At 44.6% G+C, this 27,125-nt stretch overlaps 1 protein-coding gene across 1 annotated transcript in view; it reads left to right on the top strand.

The window, feature by feature from the left end:
* The first annotated feature begins 8,713 nt into the window (after positions 1–8,713).
* Cmklr2 (chemerin chemokine-like receptor 2) overlaps positions 8,714–27,125 on the top strand; it is a 40,760-nt gene continuing 22,348 nt past the window's right edge. The window contains exon 1 of the mRNA XM_052749241.1: positions 8,714–9,001. The gene's annotated coding sequence lies outside the window, so the exon portion shown is untranslated. The remainder of the gene's footprint in view (positions 9,002–27,125) is intronic.

The raw sequence follows: 27,125 nt of genomic DNA, 5'->3' as shown, positions 1-27,125 counted from the left end.
TGCCTCAAGAATTTCATGGCTGAGCTTAGGTATGATGATATATGCCTATAAATCTCAGCACATGGGAGGTTGAGGAGGGCAGTAGTGAGTTCAAGGTCAGCCTATGCTATATAGTGAGAGACCTTGTCTCAACCACAAAGAATTTCAAGGTTGGGTATTTAGGATTCTGTATATTTTAAAACAATTTATCCCCAACCTCACTTGTCCTTCTCATGCAGCTTTCTTATCCATCTTTTTTTTTTTTTTTTTTTTTTTTTTTTTTTTTTTTTGGTTTTTCGAGACAGGGTTTCTCTGTGTAGCTTTGGAGCCTGTCCTGGAACTCACTCGGTAGCCCAGGCTGGTCTCGAACTCACAGAGATCCTCTTGCCTCTACCTCCTGAGTGCTGGGATTAAAGGCATGCGCCACCACCACCCGGCTGCTTATCCATCTTTTAAAGGCATATCCCCAAAGCTGAGCCAACTTTTCTGGAAACCCTGGCTAATGTTTTCTACTTACACCTTTGTGGACATTTTGAGCTTCCACGGAAGCTATGAAATGTGGTGTCTTCTCGAGGTACATTTTAGCGCTAAATAAAGTCGTGAGACTTAATGGTAAGAAGGTGAAATACATTTCTGTAGCAGAAAATGGAGTCCCTGGCACGAGATGAACAGGTGTAACAGCACCTTATCGATAGGAGGAATAACGAGGTGCAGAGGGGGTGACATGGGAAAGCAGTAACTGCAGCGTGGACACTGACGGGCCCTAACTCTTGGCATGCTTTATATGCAAGGAGAAAATCTCACAGCACGACTGTTGTCTCGCTAATATCATTACCACCATTCTGAGACCAAACAAACACAAACAAAGGAAACAAGGCTTAAAATCAGGCAGAAGATTCATGCCTGTCATTCTTGCTACAGGAGTGCAAGGTAATCCTCAGTTCCACAGAGAGCTCAGGTCTGGGGTACATGCACCCCGCAACAACAACAACAACAAGCAGAATCGGAACCGGAGTTGAAGACTTTCAGAAATATGCTTCAAGTCACTCAACCACTGCACAAAGAAGAAGCCTAGATTAGAACCTGGGTCACTGAAAGCCCAGCTGTGCAGGCCCTCCACGAGGCTTCCTCTGGGGCTCTGATCACTATCACAAAGGGGAAAGTTGAGCGCCTATTCTGGAGAGAAGAGGCCTCGCCTGGAATGTGGCTGGCGCCTTCTCCAGGGCTGTGTCCTTTATCACAGAGCAGCATGACAAGAAATCTGACTCTGCCTTCTCTCCCAGGGAGCAGTTTTTTACATTTCTGGCCAAGTGTACCCTACTCTTTGCATCTGTCATCTTTACATGCACCATGCCATAATTAGGGTACCCTCCCAGGTAAATTTCCAATAGTGGTTTACAATTCAACTTCTAACTTTTAAAACTTAAAAATTTGAATTGTGTTTACTTATTATTTGGGAGGAGAAACTCTAAAAGCCCATAAGCAATTAACTTTACCCTCTTCCAAATCCTATCTATATGAATAATCACTAGCAATCTTCTCTTTTTAAAAGCTTTTAAACTAAGATACAAAAATGCACATATTTATAAGATACTGTATGCCATTTCAATACATATATACACTGGGTAATGTTTAAATTGAGTTATAAACATGTCTATATCCTCAAACATTTATCATTTCCTTATGGCAAAAACATTCCAAATCCTTTCTTCTGGCTTTTTCCAAGTTATATACCTATCAACATTTTGTATAGTCCTGTTCTTGGACAATAGCCTGCCAGAACCTATTTATTCCTACCTAACCCTAACTTAGCGCCAACTGACTTGTCTTTCCCCATGCCTCCCTGCCTGAAGCTCTCCCAAACTCCTGTAGCCGCCATTGTATGCTCAGTTTCTACAAGGCACTTTTTGAGACTCCACACACACCTGAGATGACTCAGTGCTTGAACGTCTGTGTCTGGCTTATCTCACTTAACACATCCACCTCTGGCTCCATCGGGACTGTCATAAAAGATGAGATTTCATCTTCCCGTATGGCTGAAGGGGATCAATTATGTGCACGTAGCACAGTTCCCTTATCTATTTATCAGTGGGTGGACACATCAGCTGTTTTCATTGCTTGTCTAGGGAATGCTGCTCCAACAGAAAAATGTACATGTCTCTTTGGCAGATGTCTTTTTCCTCCTTGGGTGTGTAGCCAGTGTGGGATTGATGGATTGTATGGCAATTCCATTTTTAATCTTGAAAAGAACCTCCACATAGTTTTCAATGACTGTACTAACTTTACATTCCCACCAATGGTATATACGAAGTTCCTCCCTTTTCTTCATGTTCTACTAGCATCTGTCTTTTTGGAAGGTGTGTGTTTGTGGTGTGTGTGTGTGTGTGTGTGTGTGTGTGTGTGTGTGTTGAGACAGGGACTTAATGTGTACACTAAAGCACTCCTCCTACTAAGTAACTGTACTGGGTAATTCATGCTGAAGCAAGGTAATATCTCATTGTGGCTCTGATTAGTATTTCCTGATGAGTATTACTGCAACTTTCTGATAGATAGAATGGCAGGAAAGGAAATCAAACATCAAGTCTGCTTTTTTTATTACCCTTTAATGCTATAAATTTGTCTGCATCATTGAGGGCTCTCGGCCTCCAGCTGAAGTTATCAACTTGAAATTCTGCTGCTAACTTCTAGAGAATTCAAAGGAAGTTTTTGTCTCTCCATTTCCATGCACTGTATAAGTCAACAAAATTTCTTCTCACTGTGCTCTCTGGATCTCATAAAACTTAAATGGAGAGCATTAAATAGCTCAATGGCAGGGTAACACCAAATCACATTTTAAAAAAATATAGTCTTATTGTACTCAATGTCTTGTTACTGTAATTACAGTACTGCAGATACACTGGATAACACATCCTATCATTATTTCATTTTATGGAAAAGCTTTCTAAAGTTGTTTGTTGACAGATGATACCAGATTCTGTTTCCATTTTGCCTAAATTGTAGCCTGTGCTAGGATTTTGTATTTTACTGTAATATTTCTTAAAATGTGCTTATCTTTCACGATCCAGCTTGATAGTGCGTTATTTCTGTAGAAGATGGACCAGTAATTGCTTAGAAAGTGGTTTGACAGCATGAAACTTCTGTGTTATAGGGTGGCAATGAAGTTGCCACTTTTAAAAACGTCTTGAACAGCATCAGTAGAGCATAGTATTATGTAGTCATTAAAAAGCCTATTCTTTTTTCGCTAAAACACAACTCCCATTGAAAAGCATATTTTTGAATAATATGTAATGACACTGAAAAATGTTCATGGTGTAAGTGCAATTGGTAGATGTACTCCACGGTCACCTTAATCTCACACAGGCATTTTAAAAAATAACAATATACAAGAATGGCAAGACTGAGTTCTCTAAGATGGAGTTAGATTTAAGGATGATTTTATCTTTATTTTATGAGTTTTTTTAATCTAAGTATTCTATGATAAGCATGCAACTTTTCTGTAGATTTTTTTAAATTATGTGTATGTGAGTGGTGGTGGGGGCATATCCATATGAGTGCAGGTGTCCATAAACAGCAGAGGTGACAAACGGCCCTGAAGCTGGAGTTACAGGTGGTTGTGAGCTGCTCAGTGTCGGTGGTGCTGGGAATTGGACTTTGGGCCTCTGAAAGAGCAGGACATGCTCTTAACCACTATGCCATCTCTCTGGCCTTAGCATACAACTTTTAAAACTGAGTCAGGAAATTAAGGCAGGAAATGCTAATTTTGAGAAGCCATCCTGGCCTACCAGAAAGCTGGTTCTCACTGCACAGAACTGATGATAGGGATTTGATCCCCAGAACCTCCAGGGAAGGAGGGAACCAACTCTCAACTCTTGTGAGTTGTCCTGTGACCTCAACACACCGCTGTGGCATGATGTGTGCTCTGTCTCCCTCTACCTCCCCTTCTCCCCCTACCCACTAATAAATATAATAAAGTTGTTGTTTTTTTTTTTTATCACAAAAGCTCTTCTTACTGTTTTCAGGTCTGCAGGGTGAAAGAGTTCCACACAGCTATTTCCCAACAACCTGACTACTGAATTGCTGAACTATACATTAAAAAGGCCTGAAGACAGTTGGGCATGAGGGCTGGCACACGCAGCTCCAGCACTCTGGAGGTAGGAGGGGGCCTGAGTTCAGCTGCAAAGCAAGTTCCAGTCTAGCCTGAACTACAAAGTTAGACCCCATCCCCACAAAAAGAAAGAAAAAGTTTGGAGCTGTTTTGTTTAGCACAATGTTCTGTTAGATTTTGGAGTGCAAAGATCAAACCTGGGACCACATTTGTGCCAGGGAAGCATTCTATAATTCATACAGATTCCCAGCCTTCCACAATGTTGAGAGAGAGAGACTGAGAGAGAGAACACACACACATAATAGTGAAATAATCTTTCTGTATACTGTGAAGACGTGTCTTTGCCAAGGCGCCTTCTGATTGGTTTAACAAACAGCTAAATGTCCAATAGCTAGGCAGGAGGTATAGGCAGGGTGTCTGGGGAGAAAAGAAGAGGAGGATCTAGGCGCAGAGGAGAAGAAGCAGGATGGGCAGTACAAAGATAAAGTAAGAAGCCATGAGGCCAAACATAGTTTAATAGAAATGGGTTAATTTAAGTTATAAGAGCTAGTGGGACAAGCCTATGCTAAGGCTGAGCTTTCATAATTAATAATAAGCCTCCATGTGGTTATTTAGGAGCTGGCTGTTGTGGCAGAGAAAGACCTGTGTGTGTGTATATATATACATACACACACACATATATATGCATATATATACACACATATATCCATATATATATATATATATATATATATATATATATATATATATATATATATATATATATATATGTAACAGGGTTTCTCTGTGTATCCCTGGATGTCCTGAAACTCACTCTGTAGACCATGCTGGCCTCAAACTCACGGAGACCCACCTGCTTCTACTTCCTAAGTGCTGAGATTAAAGGCGTACACCATCACCACCCATCGAGAGAACACATTTAATCAAAATCATTACAGAGAGCTCCAGCACAATAAAATAAGGCCAACAGACCTGAGCATATCTTGCTGAGATCATAAAGGATATCAGAATATACCACTCAAATGCTACCTGTGCAGAGATTATTATTATATATAAACAAACACAGGGCAGAAAGTTTCCCTTTGTAAAGGTATTTCATGCTCCCTTTTGCCCTCTAGGACAAGAGCTTTTGTTGTTTTTCAGACAGTGTGAGGCAGAGTCTCTATGTAGTTCTGGCTGTCCTGGAGCTAGGCTGGCCTTGAACTCAGAGAGTTCTGATTGCCTCTGCCTGCTGGGTGTTGGATGAACCACTCTTTTTTGGGGGGGAGGGGTGTTTTTTCAAGACAGGGTTTTTCTGAGTAGCCCTGGCTGTCTTGGAATTTGCTCTGTAGACCAGGCTGGCCTCGAACCCAAGTGCTGGGATTAAAGACAGGTGTGTGCTATCATGCCTGGTTAACTTATTTTTATGAGACAGTGTCTCACAATGCAGCACTGGCTGGCCTCAACCTTTTGATCCTCCTGCTCTTCACGATGCTTATATGATGCACGGCAATGGTGGTGCACACCTTTAATCCCAACACTCAGGAGGCAGAGGCAGGAGAATCTCTGAGTTCGAGGCCAGCGCGGTCTGCAAAGCAAGTTCCAGGACAGCTGGGGCTACACAGAGAAATCTTGTCTCAGAAAAAAAAAAAAGTTTATATGTATCAATTTTTTCCCTTTCTTAATACTGCTGCAGGTTGAATCCATACCCTTGACCATGATAGGTAGTCTCCTCTATCATTGAACTCATTCACCCTACTTTCCAATTAATGATTTGCCCACAGATCCCTTGGTTACAGAGTCACAGTAATATTTTATGCAAATAATTTCCTGGAAATCAATAACTGGATTTTAAGAAAACTGAAATATCTGCAGAAGGTACAATTTAGGCAACTACTGAATCATAGAATTGCTATTATTACTGCATTATTTTGTTTTGTTTTAATTCAGTGCTGGCACTTGGCCACTAGGGTTGGTTTTTGTTTTTTTTTTTTTTTTAATTTTAAAAATTACATTTATTTATGTATTGTGTATGAGTGTGCCACAGCACTGGTACGGAGATCGGAGGATGATTCTCAGGGGCTGCTGCTCTCCTTCGTGGGTCCCAGGGACTGGAATCTGGTTTGGCAGCAGGCACCTTAACCACTGGTCATATTTACGTCTTGATTCAGGCTTTAATTTTCACACTTAGAAATTGAGAGAAAACACTCTGGAAGCAGAGGCAGGTGGATCTCTGTGAGTTCAAGGCCAGCCTGGTCTACAAAGCAAGTTCCAGGACAGCCAAGGCTACACAGAGAAACCCTGACTCAAACAAACAAACAAACAAACAAACAAACCCCCACCCCCAAAAATTTAGAAAAAAATAAAATGTTCATCTATGGATCAAAATTTACAATTACCAAAGAAAAATTAGTAGACCCTGCACCCATGGCCCTTCTTACTATTTTAAGTTTTAAAACAACAAAAAAACCAGGGCTAGAGAGACGGCTTAGTCGGGAAAGCACGTACTGCCCAGGTACAAACAAGGACCTCAGTTTGGAACCCCGTCACCCAGCAAACAGCCAGAAACAGCAGCAAGTATCTATAATCCCAGTGACAAGGGGAACAGATTAAAACCGGTCAGGCAGCCCAGGGACCCCAAAATTCCAATTCTGAAAAAGTCTTTCCAGAAGGCCAAGAGGCCAAAGGAGAGTTCTGGTCCCATTGTTCTCTACGTGAGGCTCTGTGTTGAGCCTGTGAGGGAGACTGGGGAGGCACTGGACATATAGGGGTGGGCCAGCTGGACCGAACAGCCCATCCCTTCCCGACACCTCACTCACCCATTACTGCCTTAAATCCTTTAGAAAGCAGGATGGTTTCCTATTCCCAGGGACCTGCTCCTGCTACAGTGAGCTCTGCCTCCTCTTAATCTTCCCCCATGAACCTATAATAAACCACTCTAACTCCTGAGCTAAATAGTCCACCCGAGGTGAGAGAAAGGCCTTCTCCATCAAACTCAAGACACCTCACATTTCCACACCAGCACAGGAAAGACAGAAATAATCCCTGAAGCCAGCTGAATCTGTGAGCCCCAGCTCCAGGGAGAGACCTGATTTTAAAATAAAATGGAGGCTGGACGTGGTGGTGCACGCCTTTCAGCCCAGTAGTTGGTAGACAGAGGTCAGCGAATCTCTGTGAGTTCAAGGTCAGCCTGGACTACAGAGTGAACTCCAGGCCAGGCAAGGCTACTACAGAGAGAGATCCTGTCTCAAAAAAAAAAAAAAAAAAAAAAAAAAACCAAAATTAATAAATAAATGGAAGCTGAGAAGATAGCTCAGTTGACCAAGCATTTGCTGTGCAAGGAGTTTTTTATCCACATAAAAGCCAGGTAAGGTGGGGCCCATCTGTGCTCTCCATGTACCAGAGGCAGAGAATGCTAATTTCTGGAAAAAGGCAAACTCTGGATCGAGCTGGAGATGTTGCCTCTAAATATAAAGCGGAAAGCAAACAAGGAAACATCTGGCATCAGCCCTGGGCCTCCACATGCACTCACACACGCACCCCTACGTGCAAACACGCAAACACACAGGCACACACAACACACACATTCGCAGAATACATCAGATGAAATCCATGGCGGCTGGGAAGAGCGGCACACACGCGTGAGCACTTAGGGGGGCTGAAGCAGAAGGATCACGGCAGACTCAAAGCCAGCCTGAGCTAGACAGGCTCTGCCGGCAAAACCCTGTCTCAAAATAAATACATAAATATAATTAAAGCTCCTAGTAATCACATCAATTGTGTAGAATTTAAACAATAAAAGAACTGTTGACATGTGATGGAGAGCAGAAGGGCTGTCGTGGGTCTAGTCGCTGCTTGGAGTACAGTGAATCCCTTGTATCTGGGTGGACTGCTGCCGATTTACCTCTTTGACTGTTCTATAGTTAAGCTCCTTAGAGCTGATGTGTTAATTTCATCATCCTTTTCGATGCGTTCAAGTTTTACTAGGGTAACAAGGGGATATGCTTTTCTAACGTTTTCTAAACGCCAAGGTGGGCCTCCAACTCCCCGTCATCTTGCTTCAAAAGCTGAAATAACAGACTTGTTTGCGTTAAACTCAGCTCAATTTTGTAACGCTGAAGAAATTGAACAGGAAGAGATTTCTGGAAGGATGTAGGGTGGGGACTGCAAATTGCTGCTGTGTGAGACCGATAGGAGTGAAGCATGTGGACCCCGAGGCAATGTCTTACCTAAAGTGAGAGCAGCCACAATTTAGCCACCTCTTGCATCCTCACAGGGACGCTGTCCCAGTGTACCCAGACAAGCTAATTCATTTCATGAGGAATCAATAATCTAAGTGGCTATTTAAGCTGTCTTGATTTTTTAATGTTGGAAGTAAATTCCAATTGTAAAAACCGTACAGTGTAAACAAAATGCACCCACAGCTGTGGTGGGTCCCCAGGCTGCCAATTTTCCCAATGAGAAATGTTAAACCAGCTAAGGCAGTTAAAGCAGAGACTGAGAAAATGTGCTTCATTCGCCGCGTCCTTTTCCTCTCCTAAAATGTGCTGTTTTGGAAAAATCCGAATGCGCTGACATCATATTTATGATTACGAGAGTTTAATGAGAAAAGCAGCATCACTCAAGTAGGTAGTTGGGAGGGGACTGACCTTCCGAATCAAGGCCAAGGACACGGTCACCTAACTGGAGTACAACAGATTGATTCAGGCACAGGCAGAGCACATTTTCTTTCCCAGGGTAGTTAAGTCGGAAGGTTTGCCTCCCTTGCTGACAAAGGGAGGAAATACTTCCTCTACTCAGGACAGCTGCAAGCAGTTCTCCCAGACCAATCATTAAACCTGGAGGATCCTGAGCCCAGAGCCCAGAAGAGAAGGCTACCCGCTTCCAGTCTCTCAGCCCCCCCCCCCCCCCACCACTCCAGCACCCACACCTTTCAAGGTAAGTGTTTGTTTGCGCACCCCCTCCACCCCCGCACGCCCGAACCCCAGCTTCACCCTCCCTCCCTCCCTACCACTCCTAGGCAAGTGAGTCAGACAGACAGTAGGTAAGAAAATCAATTTAAATCCTTTTATCTAGATCTCATTTGAATTGGCATTTGGCTTATTGTGAAGGCTTATTCAAATTAGAGGCAGAATAGAAGCTGCTCCCCACATTTCTGCAGGGAATTAAAGCCTTGTGTATCTTAGAGAAAAAGATGTAGCTGTCTTCTAACCCCCGCTCTGCCCCCACCCTCCAGGCTCAGTTCCTCTAGGGAATAATAAAAATTAAAAGCAAGACTTTAGACAAGGCTTTGTCCTAGGTGGCCTTTAAGAATTCTTGGTTTAAGCGGAATAAAAATGCCCCTCTGAGGCAGGGCTGCTAGACTTCTGGACGAAAACCCCGAAGGCCACTGCCTCTGTGCCTGTGAATCCATTTCCAACCGTGGAAAGCTCTACAAGCTTCCAGCCTCACTGTGCAATCAGATAAAGATCCCAGACCTCATCCTGTCCCTGCCTGCTGAGAAGCAGCAGGCCCAAGGAGGGTCCTTACTCAGGAGGTAGTTAGCACCCGAGATAACAGGTGTTTAATTTAAATGTGAGTCCCCTCTTTCACTATCAACCTCTTTGTGAGGAACTGTCCCTTTACGTATCTCTTTCCAGCCCTTACGTTCTGGACTGTTTTTCTTTTTTCTTTTTTTTTTTCCTCGAGCAACAACAGCAAGGTTAGGTTTGAGCATTAACAAAAATTAACATGACCACCACTTACATTCTACCAAAAGTCTATTCCTGAAACTATTATCAGAATACTTAGGTGTTTAGAACAAGTTTGCCATTTTAACACCAGGCAAGAAAAGGAAAGAGTAATTACATCCTTGATCATATAAAAAGGGTGGGAAACCAAGTTGCTAACCCCAATGAGGGGATGGAAGGGATAGCCACTTCAGATCACTGAATTCCATTACTACAAATACATATTTTAAAAAGTATAATATATTCTAATTATATAAAAGTAAACTTTCAAGCATCAATGGGAAAAAAAAAAGTTATTTTTATGATGTGGGAGGGCCTCATGACCAAAATAATGAGAGAGAAGCACTATGATGTCCCTGGGCCAAGCTGTCCCTAAAGGAATTCAGGAGTACACAAACTCCCTCAAGAAGTTCCTTTACTATCGCTCTAAACAGGTTGAGAAAGAAGTCAAACTGTCCCGAGACCCTTCTGGTAGAAGTTACCACCACCCCCCTCCTCCTACTCTATCGGTTCTCCAAACATCTCTTCCAGTAAGGAGATACAGATCCTGACCGGAAGTCTTTTCAAGAGTGCTCTGGAGTCAGGGTGTTTGGGAACAAACGGCAAGCCCTAGCACTGTCGAAAGCAGCTCTCTTTCTCTTCGCGAACATTCAGTTATTGGTTTGGTGTGTGTGTGTGTGTGTGTGTGTGTGTGTGTGTGTGTGTGTGTGTGTGTCTATGGAGGTGTACATGTGGAGGTCAGAGGACAGCTCGCCGAGTCAGTTCCGTCCTTCCACCCCTTGGTTCAGGGGCTCAAACTCAGGTCCTCAGCTTGGAGGCAAGTGCCCTGAGCCACTTGCTGAACCATCTCAATGGACCCAAAGAGGTTCTCTTCACAGATCTCCACTCCAACCAGGGTCCCCAGACAGTCTGGAGGATGTCCTCTGTATGATCACTACTCAAGGGTGAAAGGTCTCTAGTACCTTTAAGCAGGTCCAGAGGCAGATATTTTTACAGAACTCATCAACTGCAAGTCATGCCTTCTTAGACTATCGAGGGGGAAGAGGGTCTTCAAAGCAGAACATACCAGCACACACTTATAGCCCTGTCTACTTGAGAGACCAACAAGACAAGGCCAGCCGGGGTAGTGTACTGTGACACAACGCCAGCGGCTGTCTCCAAACACACAAAAAATCATAGCGCTCACTAAAGATGGATTCTGTTTTGTTTTGTTCTGTTATTTTTTTTTAACCATGGCAATTTAAATCACTGTATCTTGGACTAATTTAAAAGCTAAACAAGCGTATCTCAACACTTTTGTTTCAGGTGGTAGCTAATATACAAAGACAAGATGTACATCCCCGGGTTTCAGAGTATGCCGCGTTTAAATTATGCTGGACACATAGCACAATCCTTAACCAGTGTCTTTTCTCTGGTTGCATTTTCCAGTCTTTGCTACGGACGCTTCCTACTCTGTCACAAAACACAGCTATGTTAAGTAACTGAAACTTCTGGAAATTCTCCTCAAGAGTGCCTTTTATGGATGAAACTGAGCTTTTGTGTGGTTACAGAACACAGACACGGGAAGACACACTGAGTAGCCTAGAGCACTAACAATTATCCCCCTCAGCAAGCACATGAATGCTTTAAGACTGAAGAGAAATATGCCAGGATCGTTGTGCATGCTCATCACTGTACAATCATGGGACTCCCTGAGGGCAAGTCAAAAAAACGCATGTCTTCCAGGTCCTAGAGGGCTCCAGGATCTAGGGCAAAGGGAGAGAGTCTACCAAGTAACTTTACTCACCACCTAACTCCCGTCTCATGACACCGACATCTTGTGGTTTTTCTAGGGTTGGTTTTAAACAACAAATACAAAATCATGTGATTCTGTCCTTTTGTTTGTTTTGTTTTGTTTTGAGATAGGGTCTCACTATGTAGCCGCAGCTGGCCTGGAACTTGGTACGTGGACCAAGCTGGCCTTGAACACATATATATCCACCGGTCTCTGCCTGACTGTCATGCCCTGCTGTGACCATGTTTTGGTTTTTCAAGACACAGTTTCTCTGTGTAGCCCTAGTTGTCCTGGAACTCGATCCTAGACCAGGCTGGCCTCGAACTCACAGAGATCCACCTGCCTCTTGTCTCCTGAGTGCTGGGATTAAAGGCGTGCGCCACCACCTACAGGCTCTCTGTGACCATCTTTAAAGTTGATTTTTTTATCACCTAATGATAGTCAGTTTCAAATATCATACAGTCAGGCTCATGGAGCATACAAAAGTCAAGGTAGTTCTTCACAGGGAAGCTCACAGCAGCCAAGCTTGCTTACTTTCCATCTCCACACCACTCACCCCTTGAACTTCCGAACTGAGGCCCGCCTCACACAAACATACATCCGACCAGAACACAGACAGTGGGTGTGTGACAAGGGTGCAAAATCCACTTTTTAATTTCCTTGGAGAGAATGAAGTTCTCCCACTCCACCTGTCAAAGAAAGTTTAAACTACACCAATAGGATTTCATCTCTTCACTAACAGGACAAACTGACACCCAGTTAAAAAAAAAAAAAAAAAAAAAAAACCCTCAGTCTGGTGAGACTGGTGGGTAAAGGCATTTGACAACCTGAGTTCAGTCCCCAGTCCCCCTGTGGTGGAAGGAGAGAACTGACTCCTGCAGATTGTCCTCTGACCTCCACACACACCAAGAAGTCAATGTAAGTTTAAAAAAAAAAAATCTCTCCTCATCAACCTGTAGGTTCTCGCTGCACTGAACAACTCGCCTTTCACATTCTCCTGCTTTCATTCCACGGCTGCCGCTGTAACTTGACTTTTCTTAAGCAAAACCGCAGCATCCCCAGATAAAGGACAGGGAGCTTCATGTCTTCATGTCACCTTGTCTCCTGTCAGCGGCGGGGCAGTAAGCAACAGTGATTCCCAATTAAACAACCAAGGGAAGCCAGGCAGTGCTACCAAAGCCAGCTGGGGTTAGGACCAAAGCCACCCCTGGGTTCACCGTCACCCGCTTACTTTCTCATGGGAAGGAGGTCTTTTTCCCCATTGTACTAGGTTTCTAGCTTCTCCCAGAGATGCCCTCCATGCGTCCCCCACCCCCAGTTGTCTCTCTGTACCCTCTCATGGATCTTTCTTTCTTTCCTTTTTTTTTTTTTTTGGTTTTTCGAGACAGGGTTTCTCTGTGTAGCTTTTTGCGCCTTTCCTGGAACTCACTTGGTAGCCCAGGCTGGCCTTGAACTCACAGAGATCCGCCTGCCTCTGCCTCCCAAGTGCTGGGATTAAAGGCATGTGCCACCACCGCCCGGCGGATCTTTCTTTTAGAAGAAAAAAAAAAACCTCACTTGGGGCTGAAAAAATGGAAGGTGGTTAAGAGCACCCACTGGATGATCTTCCAGAGGACCAGGGTTTGATTCCCAGCATCCACGTGGGGGCTCACAACTACCTGGAACAAGGTTCTAGGGAATCCCGTCCCCTCTTCTAGCATCTGCAGGGCACTGTATGCATGTGGTGCACAGATATACATGCAGACAAATGGCAATGCTCATAAAATAAAAATAAATCTTAAAAAAAAGAAAGAAAAGAAAAAAAACACATTCAAAACCCAGTATCCTTTGCATAGTGTCATTTCAAAAGTCAAAGAGGTATAAGGCGGCTAGAAAGAATGGGCAGCGGAAGCTGGGAAAACCTCGTCCATTTCAGTCTGGACCTGGAGGTTACATTCAGACACCACAGCCTCCGGACCCCTCATAGAACATTAACAGATAACCTCTCCCGATGTTTGCTTTCCTCAAACAGACAGGAATGCAACCAGCCTGCAGAAAATTTATTCACAAGGCCGCTTTTACACCAGCTGGCTGGTGAGGGACACTCCTCAGAGTTCAGAGTTCCGGTCTTGTTAAGTGTTTGGGGATAACTTTCTCAGCTTTCTTGTAGTTAATGACAGCTCAATTGTGGATTTTTAAGTAGTGGTAAACCCAGAATGCCATGCACTTTTGTGAAAAGTTCACTGCAGAGAAAGTAGAAGTGGAACTCTGAACTGAAAACAAGTTGTTTTGTTTTTTAAGATTAAAGGGAGGAAAAAAACTTTCCTGCATTGATTTGATGTATCTGTCACACTTACCTACTGCTCATCCCTTCTGAAGATAAACAGTTCAGTTTATAAACAAACAAACAAAAAACCTTTTTAGATAAATAAAAACATCTCACACCAGCCTAATAGCAGTGGCGCAGGCCTTTAATGCCAGCACTGGGAGGCAGAGGCAGGGGGATCTCTGTGTGTGAGGCCAGTGTGGTCTACAGAGTGAATTTCAGGACAGGCACTAAAACTACACAGAGAAACCCTGTCTCAAAACAAAACAAAACAAAACAAAAAAATCCTCACTCTAAATTTAGCCAGACTCAAAGTCTGTATGACTCAGTGATGTTCTACACAGTGAAAACAGGCACTCAGAACAGAAGCTGTGAGTCTTCGCATGGATTTTACACATTTATCTATCTATTTATTTGTTTATTTATTTATTTACTAGTTTTTCAGGGTTTCTCTGTGTAGACCAGAGTGGCTAGAACTTGTTTTTGTAGACCAGGCTGGCCTTGAACTAAGAGATCTACCTACTCTACCTCCTGAGTGCTGGGTTTAAAGGCATGTGTCCACCACTGCCCAGCTAAGGGCTTACTTTACACTTTAAAAAAAAAAAAAAAGATTTATTTATATATGTATATAGCATGTATCACTGCAGGCCAGAAGAGGGCACCAGCTCTCACTATAGATGGTTGTGGGCCACCATGTGGTTGCTGGGAATTGAACTCAGGACCTCTGGAAGAGCAGCCAGTGTTCTTAACCTCTGAGCCATCTCTCCAGCCCCCTACTTTACATTTTTATAATGAAATATATTTTATGTACTTACAGACCACTAAAGCCAAAACATTCCATGACAGAGTTAGAACTAGAAATAAATTGGCTTTACATCCCCTTTCATGACTCAGGTCCATTACCTGGATTTAGCCCTTCCTCCTCCCCAAATATTTAGCTCTTTCTTGTTTTCTTTTGGTCCTTTGGTTCTCTAAGAACACACACAGCTCGGAAGTCTGGAGAACAGTTTGTCCCGTCTGGTTCTGCTTGCCCGGGTCTTCTCTTGGAATGCTAGGTACTATATACCATTATTTACCGCTTATGCCCTGCCACGCCGCACGCACGCACGCAGGCCCGTATATATACGGTCCTGCACGCAGCACAGCCCGCGGCAGTGGAGCAGCGCGTGCCAAGGTCATGTTTCACCCCAGCAAGGCCAGCAAGGCAAGCGATCCCACCTCGGCAGTGACCAAATCCCCGGGCCATACTAAATGGTGAACAGCTGGATTAACATGGCAGTCCGACCCCAACCACCCCACTCCCCACAGTTACCAGAGGCAGGCCGCGGCTGCTGACATCGTCTCCTGGACCCAGGAGGCTGAGCCTCGCTCGGGGTGCAGTAGGGAGCGATCAGAAGGCCTCCACTGCGGTTCCGGGTCTAGAGAGACCAAACAAGGTAGAATCCAAGTTAACGAAATTAGGATTAGACTCCCTTTTTTTGCCCTCATTCTTCCACCACGACTTTTAAAAAATTGTAGTTAAAAGTCAATGAATGCCAAGCCTGACCAGTGTTTGATCCCTGAAGAACAGGGCCGAAGAGGACCGGAAAGATGTCTGACTTCCACCCAGGGATCTTGCCAAGCATGCACGCGCATGCGCGAAGACGCGCAAACAAATTTTTGCTCTTTCTGTCCTTCCCAAGCAAGGGTCTTGCCTGTCCTGAGAGTTCTTCACTTAGACCAACCTCTATACTTGATTTCGTGATGGTTACGGGTGATGGTTACAAGCCCTTGGGTTCTCATGACAAATACCTATTTGTCAACTCCATTAATTATTTTTCTGTTGATGTTATTTTTTGTTTGTTTTTCGAGACAGGGTTTCTCTGTGTAGCTTTGAGCCTTTCCTGGAACTCACTCTGTATCCCAGGCTGGCCTCGAACTCACAGAGATCCCCCTGACTCTGCCTCCCGAGTGCTGGGATTAAGAGTGTCTCCTTAAGTAGTCCTGGTCATCCTGAAATTCCAGCCTGGTTTCAAACAGAGATCAGCCTACCTTTGCCTCCTCAGTGTTGGGATTAAAAGTCTGCACCAAAGGCCACAATTCTTCACATTTTTGGCTTTGTTTTGTTTGTTTTGTTTTGTTTTTTGTTTTTTGTGGTTTTTTGTTTTTGTCTTCTTTTGTTTTTTCGAGACAGGGTTTTTCTGTGTAGCCCTGGCTGTCCCAGAACCTGGTCTGTATAGACCAGGCTGGCCTCGAACTCAGGGATTTACCTGCAACACCCCCACCCAGCCACAATCCTTAACATACTGCATTGAACATTTTTATTCAATTAATTTAATCTTTAAAAAATTTTCATTTATTTATTAGCTTATTTTGAGGGAGGTCTCACTGTGTAGTACTGAGTGTGGAGATTAAAGGCACCATTCTTGGTTTGTGCCCTGAAAAGGTAAACCATGTAGCTATGATTCTTCTTGAAACAACAGTAACTTTCCAAAGTAAAAGTTGAAGAAAGATATTTTTTTAGGAAGATATCAAGCATTAGTACCTTCAAATGTCAGTAAGCTGTTGACTTACAATTTAATGCCATCAACATGACATGCTAGATTTTCGTTTGTTCACAGTACATTACCATAAGCCTATTAGGAAAATTGGACGCCCACAACCTAAGATGTGACAGAGCACAAGAATTGTGACAGCGGGAGCCAAGAGCAAGGAAGCAACCCTCCTAAAAAACAGTATGGAAGTACAATTTTAAATGTTCAAAACATTTTAATTGCAGGACTGTGACTACAAATTGCCATTTAAGAATGTCATTCTTTTGTAAATATACATTCTTTCCAATTTGATTTTGAAGTCACCTGACACACACACACCTACCCCCCCACACACACTTTATAAGCTTTAATTTAGATTTAGATTTTGAATCCACTTGAAGCCACAGTTCTTAGATTCGGTCTCTAGCTTCTAGCAAGAAATGGGGAATGGCAAAAGAGCTAATACACCCGCCAGACACACACACACCTTGCTTTGCTCTGTTGGTGTTCAAACCCAGAGCTGTGTGCCTACTAGGATCTTCTGAGGGCTGTGACATCTCAGTCCCACCCTTTTATTTTATTTTATTTTGGTCTCTGAATAAAATCTTTAGAATGGCTTGTCTTTCTAGGTGGTTGACATTTCTTGCCCTCTCTTTGAATAGTTACCTGCTATACTTAAAGTGAGAGCAAAAAATTTCTGTTGTCTACAACAGCCTCCATTTTGAGTTCCTATTGTCCCGTTCTCAGCCAGCTGCCTCTCTCTGTAAAGTGCCCTCATTAGCGTCAGGGATGCAGAGAGCTGCAGAAGCTAAGGAAGGCAGCTTCAGCCCTCTTTCTGTGGTGATTGCTTGGTTTTCTGTTGTGGGGTTATTCTCAGGCTGGTTAAGGGGATAGTCTTGGGCTAAGCGGTAGGTAGCCTGACTAGTAGTATACATGAGGCCTGGGTTTAATCCCCACTGTTGAAAAGAAAGTGGGGGAAATGAGTATTCATTTGATGAGCAGAGTGGATCAACCCTATACTCCAGACACTCAGGAGGCAGAGGAAAGAGGGATGGCGAGAGTCTGAGACTAGCCCGGGCACATAGCAAGACCTCGACTAGTCCCAATATGCCTGCCTGCTCTGTGGTCACAGAGGACAACGTTTCCTTGTGTCCCTGCTATGAGAATGCATTTCCTGCAAACCCTCAACCCTCAGCTTCACTGTGGACAGGATTAAAACTTGGAAATCAAATGTAGGTTCCCTGGCTTTTCCTGGCGTGAGCTGTAAAGCCTCTGTCGCTTTCTTTTGTAAGTCGAGGGCCCCTCTGGGGTCCAGTGGAAGGTTCTTGTGCATCCTTTGGGAGGATTTACTTTGATAATGGCAAGAGTGACACTTGGGGGTGGACAGGGCAGGCAACACGCAGCTGAGGCACTGGGAAGATATAAAGGCAGTGACAGAACTTCAGCCTAAGAGCTGCCTCCCCCACTGTGGGGCACCGGGGAGGTCAAGGGTGGGGGAGGGCTGCTCCCTCACGGGCACATCCTGCTTGCTGCATATCTTTCTCTGATTCGGTTATTCAGGGAGAGGCCCCAGCTCTGCCCTGGCAGGCCTCCTAGGGAGGTGGTCATGGATGTTTCAGTGTGCCTTTCTCTGGACACTGCTGTAGCTTGGCCTAAATGGTAAAGTGTCCAACCTGTGACTGTGTGTCCTTCACGGGAGGAACTTGTTTATGCAGATAATCCTTGATTTATGATGGGATTACACCTCAATAAACACATTGTAAACTGAAAATATCTTAATTGAAAACAAATTGAATACACCTCACTTACCGAACACGGTTGCTTAGCAACGCTGTGTGCGCCGAGTACCGCTTTTTTCCCCTCATGATTGCATGGCTGACTAAGAGCTGCGGGCTTGTGCTGCCCGGGATCTGAAGTGTTTGTGTCATATGGCTGGCTTAGAAAAACAGCAGGATTTAAAATACAAGGTACAGTTTCTACTAAATGCATATGGCTTCCTCCCCCACAAGCTAAGGCCAAAACTCTCAAGTTGACCACCTACATTTGTTATGTTTGTCTTTTGTCCAGTTGAATTCTAAGGAGAAAGAAGAGAGCGAGGTCCAAGTGAGGGTCAGGTGAGAAAGGAGGCGGCAGCAGAGGGAGAACAAAGCCCAGGGGCCAACACAATCACTGTGATAATTAAAAATCCCAGAGAACAGGGGGCCTCCAGAGCCAGCGGGAAGGAGAAGCTGCCCAGAGCAGAGGATCAGACAGTGCGGGGGGAGCCAGAAGGAGAGAAGGAGGACAGGGTCGGGATGCTGGGGTGCTCCCCCAGCAGGATTCCTGTGGGGAGTCCTAGTTGGGGGCTTAGAGCAGGCAGCCTGAGTTCCACTGAGGCTCTGTGACATCAGGGGCCAGAGTGGGGTGTCTGAACTCTCTCTAAGGGACTTGGGGGTCAGTTGGGTAAATCAAATAGATTGTCTCCAGCTGTGCCCTGGGGAGGTGGCACCAGGAGGAGGTTGTGTAAGGCAGGGCTGTATCTGTCCACCTTGAGGGGCTGTGATAACTGGCAACTGTGTAAAGGTCCAGCTGAGACTGAGAGTGGATGCTGAGGCAGGGGAACAGTCCAGACAGCTTTGCTGTATGGGATAGAAAGTCCACCACCAGCTCCGCTCACCCAGCACAGGGAATGGTAGAGAACCCCCCCCCCCCCCCCACACACACACACACACACGCACACACAGTCAAAGCCCCCTGTCATTTGGTACGCCAGTATTCTCTGGTTGCACAAAAGGATAAAATCAAATCGAGGTGAGTCAGTAGGTAAAGGGTGGCTCCCATCAAGCCTGGCAACCTCTGTTTGATTCCTCAGTTTCCAAATGACGGAAGGGAAGAACCACAGCATGCACCATACGACCCCCCTGCCCCCCCCCCCCCCCGCCACAATAAATAAATAAATAAATAGGTAGGTAGGTAAAACATAATTTAAAAAAAAAAAATCAAAGCCCCTAAAAAGCAAACGGTAAAACCAAGAAATTATTTTGCCTTTACAATAAAAGCTTTTAGTAAAGCATGGTGGCGCACACTTTTAATCCCAGCACTCAAGAGGCAGGGGCAGGCATAGCTCTGTGATTTGGAGGATAGACTGGTCTACATGGCTCCAGGCCAGCCAGGGCTACACGGTGAGAGCCTGTCTCAAACATTGCCCAAAACACACACACACACACACACACACACACACACACACACACACACACACACACACACACACAGATAGATAAATGAATAAAACAAAAGCTTTTACATTTCAAAAATGATATGAGGCAAGATTCCCTCCATGTCAAACATATTTCCAAAGTAGTTGTACCCTTACACAACCATGGATAAAATATCTTTTTAGTTCCATCAGAAGGGAGATGGGGTCCTTGGATGAGGACCTCGGGGTATCTGGTATCAAACAGACGTTGTGTCCTTTTCTCCTGCCTCATGAGAAGCAGCTCCTCATTTTCAGTTTCTCCCTGGGCTGCACATAACCCTCCGCTGCTCAGTGGGCAACCGCAGTCTGTGTCTTTGCTTCCCTCTCCTGCTTCTCCCCTCGGCCTGACAAGTCAGCCTTTCCTGCAGACTGCTTTGATTCCCTGCCCTGCTTGGTGGGAGCACTTTGAGCTGAAACCCTCACTCACCGGCTAAACTGCCCTTCCTCTTGGGCTGCTGGTGGCAGGTCGGGGTGGACTGAGGGCCCGTGGGCACCACTGGCTTTAAGGGACAGACGTGGGCATCCAGACTTTAATATCCACAGGGGGTCAGAGACCAACTCCTTGGAAAGATAGGGATATGTTTTACTTATTGTTTATTTTTTTAGAACATTCTTCGAAGATATGATAAACTGATTGGGCTAGCACACAGGCCGATGTGGGCACCTAACAGCCAATCCAGAGTTAGTCAGGAACAGCAAATCAGGCTCACAAATATACACATACATAGGAATTAGATTCTCACTGTGCTACTTCCCTCCTTTCTTCCTTGCTGTTTTTTTTTTCTTTAATTTTTGTTCATTTATTTATCTGGCATTATAGGCATGTGCCCTACACCTGGTCACGGTGCTATTTTATTTGTTTGTTTGTTTTGTTTTTTGATAAAGAGTTTCTCTGTGTAACAGTCCTGGCTGTCCTGGAACTCACCCTGCAGACCAGGCTGGCCTCACACTCACTGAGATCCTCCTGCCTCTGCCTCCCAAGTGCTGGGATTAAAGGCGTGTGCCACCACCGCCTAGCCACAATGCTATTTTTTTTTTAAAGACTTATTTTTATTTTTAATTAGGTGCATTGGGGGAGGGTGTGCACCAGCATGTGGTGCCATTGGGGGCCAGAAGAGAGCATCAGAGCCCCACGAGCTGGAGTGACAGGCAACTGTGATGTCAGCTGCTCAGCATGGGTGCTGGGAACCACATTCAGGTCCTCTGCAAGAACAGGACAGGCTTTTTTTTTTTTTTTTTTTTTTTTTTGGTTTTTCGAGACAGGGTTTCTCTGTATAGCTTTGCGCCTTTCCTGGAACTCACTCTGTAGACCAGGCTGGCCTCGAACTCACAGAGATCCGCCTGCCTCTGCCTCCCGAGTGCTGGGATTAAAGGCGTGCGCCACCATCGCCCGGCAGGACAGGCTTTTTAACTGCTGAGCAACCTCTCCGGCCCCACAATGTTAATCTTCATAACCCTGCAGAACACTACCCTCAAAGAAATCCAATTCCGACACAAACCTCGATAAAGGATCTCACTCAAACCCTCAAAACCTGTTGACTCGGGTGTCGCTGCCGGCAACTACATTTCAGAAGTTGATAAAGCCAGGTCAGCTTAAGCAGGACTAGGCACTTCCAAGTGGACTTTGCTTTGAAAAGGATTGCAGGCCTACGGAAGCTTCCTGGAGCTCCACAACCTGAAGGCTTTCTGTCACCGGCAGAGACAACTGCAGGTACCAGCGGAGCAGGTGAAAGGGGAAGTCGATTCATGTCGTTCAGTCTGTCTAGCCCATGAGAACTGAAGGAGAGGCCAGGGTGCTCACTCAGGGACCACACCGGAACAAACAGTGCTCAGCCTTCAAGATGACTCCACAGAAGGGCATTTGGGCCTAACACCGATGACCCGAGTCTGATCCCTAAATCTCGCAGGATGGAGAGAAAGAACGGACTCCTGCAGGTTGTCCTTTGACCTCTACATGTCTACCATGGCATGTGTCCCCACACACATGCACACATACACAAATACATACACACATACAAGAAGAGTGACAGCCAGGCAGCGGGGGGCGCACACCTTTAATCCCAGCACTTGGGAGGCAGAGCCAGGGGGATCTCTGTGAGTTTGAGGCCAGCCTGGGCTACAGAGTGAGTTCCAGGAAAGGCGCAAAGCTACACAGAGAAACCCTGTCTTGAAAAACCAAAAAACCAAAAAAAAAAAAAAAAAAAAAAAAAAAAAAAAATCCTAAACACAAGAGAATTCGAGAGGTTTTTGTTTTATTTTTATTATTATTGTTTCTTTAATTTGAGGCTGGGTCTTCCTATGTTGACGAGGCTAACCTAAACTTGTCATTCTCCTGCCTCAGACCCCTGAATATGTAGACCACCACCGCACATAGTTCATGACATAGTTTTGAAAGATGAGAAACTGCTTATCTCTGCACTCACTCAATATTGATGGAGCACCTGTCAGCCTCGTGTACAGTACCGTGGCTAGACAGACAAGGATTGGAAAAGGAGGTCCTTCCTGTGAGGCTCTCGCAACCCACTAATGGAGATAAACACCTAGTAGATGATGGTTGCACCGAGGCTATGTGGGTAGGGTGAAGAAGGCAGATCCCGAAGCCCAACACACTCAGAAGTTCAGTCTGGACATACTAAGTTTGTCAACTGCCCACCCTCCCTTACCCTGCTGAAATAATAGTTCTCCCATGATTGTTGTGAGAATTAACTGTGAAAGTGCAGTTAAGTTGCTTAGCACTGAATCATACTTAACAAGTACTTAGGAAACACTAGGTATTACCCGATGTGTTAAATGCTGCTGTGGCAATTAGGCAAGGTTGGTACTTTCTTCCTTATGTGTAGTTAGGGATGGAATTAGGCTTGCTTGGTGCTTGCAAGCTGCCTCCTTTGACATGGGGTTAGGGAAACTGGTTTGGATAACCATACTGCTTTGCAGGGAAGCTGATAACTCTTGATGTTAGTTTGTGTGAATGTGTGTTGTGTGAGTGTGTGTGGGGGGTGTTACCTCTTTCCCTGTAAATGGGAGCTATTGCCAGTCAAAAGTCGAATGGAGTGGTTGAACAGATGAAAACTTCTCAGGAGGGAGGCTAGCTTTGCCAGGTACCCAACATCCTTTTAACCCCTTTAAAAGGAGGAACTGAATGCAGAAACAAATGGATTTGCTGAGAACTACATACCCCAGTTCCCTCCTCAACCTGTTCTCATCTTCTCAGCTATGCCAAAATGCCCATGGCATGAATGCCTTTTCTCGAAACCCACCCAGTAGTGTTTTGATGGTTCAGTAGGGATCATTGAGCCGTCCTAGGTCAGGCACTGTGCTAGGCTCAGGGAGAATAAAGGGAATCAGAAGTACAGTGTGAGAGAGACAGACACTCATCAAATGGGCATTCAGTGTGTGAGCACCCCAGTCTCTGAGTGGAGAGTGCAGAGCTGCCCTGGTGTAGACTGAGACCTGGGTGGTACAAATCAGGAAGAGTCTCTGCAGACAAGTACCATGTAAAGACACAACTGGCTCTTTAGAAGAGCTGGTGGTTTGCTCCTTGATTTCAGCACCACCAGAATGTTCCAGAAAGGAAAGCCTAGGCAAATAGATTGTGTCATATTTTATAGATGCTGTGTTTATAGAAATTATTTATTTTTATCTAATTGTATTTCAGCATTTCTGATTGTCATTGTGTTCCATAAGGTTTTGTGTTTGTTTCCAGGCCTGAGGATTGAATCTAGGGACTTATCTTTGTAAGACAACTGCTAGCCTTGAACTCAGTCTGAAGCTCAAGCTGGCCTTGAACTTGCGATCTTCCTGACGCAGTTAGGATTACAGGCCCCCTTAGCCAGTCTGGCCCCACAATGGCTTTCATTAGTTGTATTGAAAATGGAAAGAATTTCTCTCTGGAGTGATACTTCTTTATTGCCACTGCTCTCACGCACAAATGCCCATGTGCAGTCCTTTATTTTCAACTAACCAAGATTTGGGGGACAAGGTTAGATCATGAAAAAGTCTTATGTAGATCTTGGGGCTAGTGAAATGGTCCTTCCTATGCAGGCCTGGCAACCTGAGTTTGATCCAGGGAACCCACCTAAAGTTGCCAAGTCGTCCTCGTCCTCTGACTTCTTTATATATGCAAAGGCACACAGGCAAACACACACACACACACACACACACACACACACACACACACACACACACACACACACAATTTAAATTTGAAAAAAAAAATTAAGACCATAGATCTAAGTTCTTCGTTCCTTGTTGGGAGGGACAGGATGCTCCAGTACAGCGGTTTTCAACTGGCAGATCACTACCTCTTTGACCACGGGAAAACACATTTTTCTGAGGGTCTTAGGAACTGAGACGCACTGCTCTATCCATCTCCATGGCTGGGGTCAGCACAGCACGAGAAAGTGTATGAAACAGTCACAGCATCAGTAAGCTTGAGAACCACCACTGCTCTAATTGTATCTTTTACTCACAAATATGCCTTTCTTCCTCCTCTGCCTTTGTTTTGCGGAGCTAACGAGAGGAGAGTGAATTTCAAGGAACACTTAAAGTTGTTCGATTTTTTTTGCTATGTAAAGGTTGTTTTCAGCCAAAGATGGAGGTGCATACCTGTAAAACCAGTACTTGGAAGGTAGACGATAGAAGATTGGGACTTTAAAGGTAGTCTTGGTTAAAGAATGAGTTCCAGGCCAGTCTGGATTTGAACAATAACAAAGTAAAATACAAGAAAAATAGTATTTTTTAGATTTTTCTCATAAATTAATATATTTCAAAACAGGACAGAAGAAAATGACCATGTAGGTAGGACATTTCAAGCTTTTGTTAGAATATATACAAGAATATTCATTTGCTTCACGCTTTGAAAAAAGCTTAATTTAAAAAAAATTCTACCTATTAACAGTAAAATTTGCTCAAATGGGCAGTAATTTCCTACAGAATGGCCCTATTTTCCCTTTTACATTTTTTTCCTCACACAATCAGTATATAATATATTCATCAAACTTAAGCGAGTACCTGGACATCATTTCTCTCTCTGAGGCAGATAATTTTCAGTTCTCAAGCCAGGAGGTTTATATCTCATCAGCGGGGCCAAACAAAGAAATCAGATCTGTTGTACTGAAATTCATCACAAGAAATGAGCGCTCTATTGAGTGATTTGATGCAAAACAAACAGAGAACATTATCTATCAGAGGATCAGAATGTCCTAGTTTTTAAAAAAATAAATAAAAAAGAATGAGCACAATGTAACCATGCTGAAATAGCAGGGACCCTATTATCTTGCTCTTTACAATGGTCTCTTTCAGATAATGTTCTCTCGGTATAAACATACATTAAAGATAACACATAATATCCTCAAATAAGCTCTCTGATCTGAGCTATTTATCATTAAATTAGCTACAAATTCAAAAACATGTTCCCCTTTCTGTAGTCATATCTAAGTTGTAAGAATTATTATAAACTATATATATGATATATCCTAAGTATGGCGGCAACATATGCGTGACCCCAGGATTTAAGAGATAGAGGCCAAGATCGGGGGCGTTCAGGGTGGTATTAAAGAGATGGAGGCCGGCCAGGCGGTGGTGGCACACACCTTTAATCCCAGCACTCGGGAGGCAGAGGCAGGCGGATCTCTGCGAGTTCAAGGCCAGCTGGGGCTACAGAGTGAGTTCCAGAAAAGGCGCAAAGCTACAAAGAGAAACCCTGTCTCGGGAGAAAAAAAAAGAGAGAGAGAGAGAGATGGAGGTTGAAGGGGTGAGACCATGGTAGACACCGTGAGACCTTTTGGCAGGAAACCGAGAGCTGGGTCTGGAGAGACGGCTCAGCTGTTTCCAAAGGACCTGGGTCCGATTCACAGTACCTACAAGTCAGCTCACACAAGTCTCACAGTTTCAGGGGATCAGACACCTCCAGAAAGCACTAAACACAAGTGTGGTGAGTTCCATTTTGTACCACATAACTTAAAAAAAAAAACAAAAATCACACACACACACACACACACACACACACACACACACACACACACACACACACACGTAAATAAGCAAACAAAGAAAAAAAACCAAGCGGCAGAGAGAGAAGACACTTGAAGGGAGGTTAGTAAATAAGAGGAGAGTAAAAATAAAAAGGAAAGTCGCGGTAATCGATAGCTGTATGGAGCTCCTGGCACCAGACCTGGTAGTCCTGTGTGTTCTGAGTTCGCTTACACAGAGCCAATTTCGGACTCAGACCCCGAAAGCGGAAGCGAGCAGAACTGGAACGGGAACGGTTACTACCTTTGTGACCGCGTGGTGAGTCCGACCGACGGCAGAGTGATCAGGACAAGTTTACTTACAGGATTACCGGCTTATCCCGAAGGCCACACCGCACACAGCTTTAAGCCACGGTCCAAGATGCTGTCTGAACGCTAGCGCCTCCAATTTCCTCACCGGATGGCCATTTTCGGAGGGAGACCCGGAGCACTGAGGGTTTTCTGGCTGGTGCACCAAATTACTGGTCTTCCTTTAGTGGTTAGATTCTTAGGATCAGCGCTCCCCCTGCTGTGCGACCCACAGGCTTTGAATTCCAAGTGTTCATTTTGTAGGTGGCAGGAGAGACAGAGACATGGCCCGAGGGGGCCCACGAAGTCGGCTGCGGCAACGTGTGGCACCTTTGCGGCACAGGAAGCATGGGCCGAGGAGGGTGGTGTAAGCGTTCAGCTCTGATGTTAAAAGTCTCTGAGCTAAGGAATACCACCCAGTCATACCGCTCAAGAAACCTCACATAGGAGATGTATTGGGAAGAAAAAAAAAAAAAAACAACCAGTGGAAAAAACCTCTGAAAAACAGCACACCACTGAACAGGATACAGGGCTTATTAACTTTTTCAGGGGTGAAGCTTCAGAGCGTAGAGATTGGTGAGATTTCAAGTCCAGATGTCCCGGCCATCGGGATCTTCAGAAGAGACCCTAGAAGGGGGAATGGCGTGAAGGGACAAGAGACATAAAGAATTGACAGCAAGACAGCATTCTGATTAAGCTGCAAAATTTTATTTTTGGTGGATTTTATAGTAAGCAGACCAGGAAACTTTCTTTGGGAAAAGATCAGGGGACTGTTGAGTTGCCAAGCAACCCAACCAAGCAACCTAACCACAAAACATTGTTACTAATGGTCACTGTAGCAGAAAGATAAGGAAATGTTAAGTTATTTTCTAGTAACTCAGGACTTGTCCAGGCATGTCAATAGTTTCTGGTTAGTGGCTCAGAAACTTAACTCAGGCAGGCAATATGGCAAGGCTCTTGAAATTGTCCTCGGCATCTCCTCCCTTTATTTTATGAGGGAGTGTGCCCACCTGAACGGTGGTGGACCTTAGCCGGCTGGGGAAGACATTGACCTGACTCCTCCTAGAGCCGCTGCGGGCTTGAGAAGAAGGGTACCTTTCGGGGAGGAGAGGGCTTAGGCATTTTTGGTGCCTCTAGATACCAACTTCTATGCAAGTCAGGTTTGTCTCTCAGGGAATCCGAACCAAGG

The sequence above is a fragment of the Peromyscus californicus genome, unplaced genomic scaffold, assembly GCF_007827085.1.
Source record: "Peromyscus californicus insignis strain IS unplaced genomic scaffold, ASM782708v3 Scaffold_21__1_contigs__length_65335640, whole genome shotgun sequence".
Lineage (NCBI taxonomy): Eukaryota > Metazoa > Chordata > Mammalia > Rodentia > Cricetidae > Peromyscus > Peromyscus californicus.
This window is presented reverse-complemented; position numbering and strand designations above follow the sequence as displayed.